The sequence below is a fragment of the Fukomys damarensis genome, unplaced genomic scaffold, assembly GCF_012274545.1.
Source record: "Fukomys damarensis isolate Sample0158 unplaced genomic scaffold, DMR_v1.0_HiC HiC_scaffold_13, whole genome shotgun sequence".
NCBI lineage: Eukaryota > Metazoa > Chordata > Mammalia > Rodentia > Bathyergidae > Fukomys > Fukomys damarensis.
The window spans coordinates 34,772,366-34,777,912 of record NW_022900925.1 but is presented as its reverse complement, the minus strand read 5'-3'; positions in this window follow the sequence as shown (position 1 = coordinate 34,777,912).

Below are 5,547 nucleotides of genomic sequence, written 5' to 3'. Positions count from 1 at the left end.
GGGAAAGGTTTGCTCGCGAGAAGGAGGAGGAGGAATTAATGTCGACTCCTTGATTGATGAAGTTTGAAATGTCTCCAAGACGGCGGGGAAGGAAGTCAGACACTCGGCGAGCGATGGCTGGCTGTTTATAAAACCGATCTCCCTCTCAAATTCAAAATTCATGGCTTTCAGTGGTGGGGGAGGGGGCTGCTGGGGGGGCGTCCGGAGGGAGGATCGGAAGGGACCCCCTCTCCTGCCCCCCCCCAGGTTTCTGCAAAGGAGCGATTTTGGGAGGGGGATTGCGCTCTCGCGCTCGCTCTCTCTCTCCTTTTTTTTTAATTTTGGGCCTTTATAATTGTATATTGCTGATAAATACAAGCGTATGGGGACTCTCTCTATTAAACCCAGGACTCCGGCGAAATTGCAGGGAATTCTTGGTCACGGGACCGGTCTCGGCCAATCGCTCGCCTAGGCCTGGTAGAAAACAGAGAGCATTATTTGCTTTAATTGATGCAAAAACTCCGGAGGACCACGACCGAGACTCGAGTAGCCCTTGTTCCTACACCGGGTCTGCACATCCTCCCTGCAATAACCGCTTTTCTGCAGGGAAGCTTGATAAACCTCTTCCGCCTTCCTTCCCAGGATGGGAGGTGGTGGAATCCTGGCAGACAACTGAACCCAGGGAAAAAAACAGCCCTCTTTCCCGCAGTAAGAGTAAATGAAGGCTTTCTTCGCACGGCCAGCAACATCCTCTCTCCCTCTCCCGAGTCCCCAAAAGAAAGATGAGCGCCATCAGTGTGGGAAGAAGAGGGAGTCAGAGGCTCCCACCCTCTGGGGAAGGCCCAGATTCACGCACAGACGAGGCCGGGAGGGGATTTACAGTCTGCAGCACCTCCGCCCATCCCAGCCCCTGGAAGCATCAGTTGGCGCGGAAATGACAGGCACTCCCAGGCTGCCTGGGAGGAACGAGCTAGGTGGATGCTGAGTGGCACTTTAGGGCCGCTGGCCTGTGCGGCCTGTGGCCTAGGAACCCTTCTCTGCCAGAGGTGCCAACACAGCCCCAAGGGGCTGCCCAGCTGCCTTCCTCTTGGGGGCATCTATGCTTTTCTGGGACCCCCGAAGCCTACAACAGGAGGGTCTGAGATGCAGAAGGGCCCACTCAAGCCTCAGTCTGTGCATCTCTGTCTACACACAGGAGCAGAAGCAAGGACTCGGGGCCGGATATTTAGCTCAGTGGTTTTGCCACCTGCCTTGCAAGCACAAGGTCCCGAGTTCCAACCTTGGTATCAAAATAAAATAAAATAAGCATCAAGGCAGCCATCTGTTTGACTCTCAGAGCTCAAGTCAATACGTGGGGTGGTGGTCCCCTCCGACAAAGAAACCTCCTGTTTTTGTCATTGTGCTTCATCTAAAACTTTTTTTAAAATTTAAATAGGTATTTATCCCTGGCGAGAAAGAATTCCCTGAGGATGGAGAGAGTGGAAATATTAACTATTAAGACAGCCTTTCATTTTCTGGCCTCTGGGAGAAAACGTTTATTTATTTTATTTTGAGGAGGCCAAGACAGTTGAACTTTTAGGGAGTGCTGTAATTTACTAGAGGGAGGAGGCAAGGGCTCAGATTCACAAGCAATTGGTGGGAAACTAGGCCTCAAAGCAGAAAATGAAAAGTCGATCTGGGGGAAGATTTTTAAATAAGTGGGTCAGAGGGACTGAGCGGAGATGAGGCGATCAATCTTAGCCCCCTGACAGCTCTCTCGGATTGCATCAAAGAATTTGGTTCTTTGGGAAAGCAGAAGGAACAGCCGAAATTCCACATCCCTTAAAAAGGCCTGAGGGAGGGGGTGGCAAAAAGAGAAAGGTGATTCTGGGAGAGCCAGGAAACAGATGGGAAATGGGGACAGAGGGAAGGCGCTGAGTTGGGTGGAAAGTTTGCCCCAGAACTCCCACGGCTCGGGCCTCCCCTCCCCCTCCCGGCTCTCCGTCGCCGGCCCAGCCGGGGCGGAGAAGGGCTGCTTAGCCGGGAAACGGCGTCTCAGCCTGGAGCTGGAACTAGAAACTTTCTGTCAGTGTAACATCCGCGTGGGTGGTGGTGAGTATTTAAAAAGGAGGGCAGAGCGGGCTGGGAGGAGGGTGGGGGTGGGGTTGGAGGCGAGCAGGCCCCAGAAAAGGGAGCTGGGGGGGGGGACTGCAGGCGCGGGGGGGGGGGGGGGGGGGGAGGGAGGATTACTGTGAAGCCCGGCCAGTAGAAGACCATTTTTGTCACTCGGAGGTCTGGATGGGGGTGGGCAGGGACGATTCCGAAGAGGAACTGTCTGAATTGTGCAGGGAGGCCTGGGAGAGCGCTCTCCGGCAGGCCCGGTGGTCACCTCTGCAAGTTTTCTAACAACCGCTACAGTTGGCTGCAAGCAGGTACCCTGGGCCCAGGCGGACCCGAGCACGAAATACAGCTCTCCAGACCTCGCTGACAGATTTTATGACCAGATTAGGGAAGAGCGGAAAACTTGGGTGTTAAAAGAGGCCGGGAGAACCCTCCTTCCCAGAGACACCCCCTCCTCCCAGCCCCCCGTTGTGCTGGGAATTACGGCGTGCAGACATTTCACCCACGTCTCCCGCCTGACGAGCCCCTGGCAGAGAGGAGGGGAGGGAGCTCCAGGCCAGGTTGGTCTGAGTTTTGTTTGCAACCCCAGCTTCCACCAAAGCTCTGCTTTGCGTATTCTATCTAAATCCTCTCCCTCGGCCTGCCTGTCTTCCACCAGCTAGATAAATAAGCAGTCCATCCCACCTCCAGAGCCAAACACGGGGCTTCATCTAGTTACCTCATTCACAAAATGCTCTTCAGAGAAGAGAGAAATAGACAGACCCTTGAGCGTTATTTGATCCCAATCAAACTTCGCATGCTCTTCTGCCTCTAAATTATAGCCTGACCCAATGCTAAATTGCTTGTGCCTGGATGAGCCCAGTCCAGTTAAAATCCGACTGGGCTGTGTGTGTGTGTGTGTGTGTGTGTGTGTGGTGTGTGTGTGTGTGTGTTTGCAGAATTCAGCTTGCTTTTTTATTGTTATTTATCCTTGCATAAAGGCTGTAATTACTAACCTTGGGTTGCCAGGATGCAACATAAAAATGAAAATCAGCTTTCGCTTTAAAGCTGAGGGCCTGGAATGAAACCTCCCCACCCCCACCACAAATATATGCTCCTAATTAAGCAATGCGGGTGCATCGCTTACAATTAGAATTATGCAACTCTTCAGCGAGCAGCCATCGCTTCTCTTTCAACGAATTAGCTCCATATTTCAGCCACCCTGTCTCCGCGCTCTTATCGGCTCCAGCGACACGGAGGTGACATTTCATCTGTGACAGACCCTCTCCATCCTCGCTCCAATGCGATAAAACTTTTATGGAACCGCGACTAAGAAATGAAGTTTTCCCAAGGATCATGGAAACAGAGCTGCACATTTGCCTGGGGACCATTTTATTTACGCTTGCAACCAACATTTTCTCCCACTCTTTCCCTCTTTTCCTGGCTGGGGAAATCAAAATCCCCTCCTCTCCCTTGGACCCCAAGTTTTATTTAGTGATTTAATTTCACTTTACTTTCAAGGTTTGACCCGAGAAGCCTAGGGATCAGATTTTTTTCTTTTTCTTTTTTTTTTTTAGATTAATCGTTTTCCTTTGTTTTCGTTTTAGACCCAATGGTGGTTCGGCTTCAGGTCACGTGACCACTTCTTTGTAGCTCCGGAAGACGATTGTGAAGTTTAGGTTGCTTAGAAGAAACAGTAATCGGCCAGATTTTTGTTTGGTTTTGCTTTGCTTTTGGGGAGTGGTGGTGGGGTGGAAGGTGGCACAACAGAGGTTGTAGCCGAAGGAGGAACCAGACAAAAGGTCAAGCAATGAGAAAAATGGAGCAGCAGAAGGCTAAACAGAAAGACCCAGGGGACCAGAGTCCCTTCCCACCCCCAACTTGCTACTGAAATCTTAGCTAAGGGAGTGGGCAAGAGGTTTCAGGATCCTATGTGTGATTTCTTTTTTAATCCCTGTATTTCAACCCCAAAAACCTCAAAGGGGAGATGGGGACCTGAGCGGGTGGACAAAAAGGCCAGGGAGGGTCTTCAATATTTTCCTTCCCTTGCTGAATAGAAATTTGGCGGTCAGGAGCCTTGTGCTACTATCTAAATTGGAGCATTAGAACGAGATAAAATTGATAACAGAAAGTTTATTCGAGAATTGTGTGACAGACAACCCTTTTAAGTAAGGAAAAAAAGTAACTACAGAAGAACAAAGAAAGTTCCAAGAGGGAATTAACTAACTCTACAAATTCAGGACTATACAGTGACCATTAGGAGCTGAGTTTCATGCCATTTAGAACTAATTACAATCGTCATAATTACGAGGTTAACATAAATCTACAGCTCTTTATTCTAGAGTACAAGAAAAACTAAAATAGCCGGGTTTACATGACAGAAAACACAACGCCCTTTATAACAAGTAAATACTAAAAAAAGTACAATTTTTCCTTTTCTCCTCATATAAATACATAATGTGGGGGGGATAAATAATACAAAAAAGAAAATATTTTAACAGGCTATAACCAATAAATATATATGAAAATGTTCACTAGAACACACGCTTTTTGAGCGATGCTGGGCTTCTACAGGCCCAGGCATCTCTCACAGTTGTTTTTATATCCATTAAAATGTAAACTCTAAGTGCAACAAAAGTGTCCCGGCAGCAGGCTGAGCAGGCCACACATAGGCCCTGCTGCAGCCCCTGCCTGGGACAAACAGTTTGTTCAAATATACCCTGTTTTCACGTTAAGTCAAGAGAGCAACAGAAGAAAAGTGGAAAAAATTCACGTGGCTGATTGCTTTCTGCAGAGAGAGGGGGATGGACCAGGAGCTGAGATAAGGGCAGCAGAACAGGCAAAACTTCAGTCCTTGCCTGCCTCGGCCTCCTCTTTCCCTTCAAAGAAAAAAATATATATATTTATACTATAGGCAGCTCTGACTTTCAGGATCTGTCACCATCCCTGAGCCCTCTGAAAACTGTCACTGATGGGGGTGAGGGGTACGAGTGAATTGTCTCGGGGCAGAAAACCATGGGGCTGGCGGTGGAGGCCTGGGCTGAGAAACCTCGGACCGGCCAACAACAAGGAGGGTTCGGGGAAGCCGGAGGGGGACGAGCTCTGTGCCCTTGGGTTTCAATGTGTTTTCTTATTTTCTTAAGGAGAGTGAGAGGGGGAAATATCAAGAGTTGGGGGATAACCCACACAGATGTAAGGTAAGTTGGTCGGTTGGTGATGGCCTGGCCATCTTTTTTGTTTGTTTTTTGACTGTGCTTCTCTGTCTTGCCTGCCTTCCTCCATCTCCTCCACCCCATTCCCTCTCCAGCGCCGACTTCCAACGGGGCAGCGCTGGTGCTCCGGGTCGGACCCAGTCTGCCCTGAATACCTTCCCGACAGGCTGGTGAGCAGACTGGAACCAAGGGGTGGAGGACCGAAAGCAGCTCCCTCGGGCCAGGGAGGAGGGAAGGAGCCCCGGGCCCGGGAGGCCTGGCGACCACCTCCCCGCGC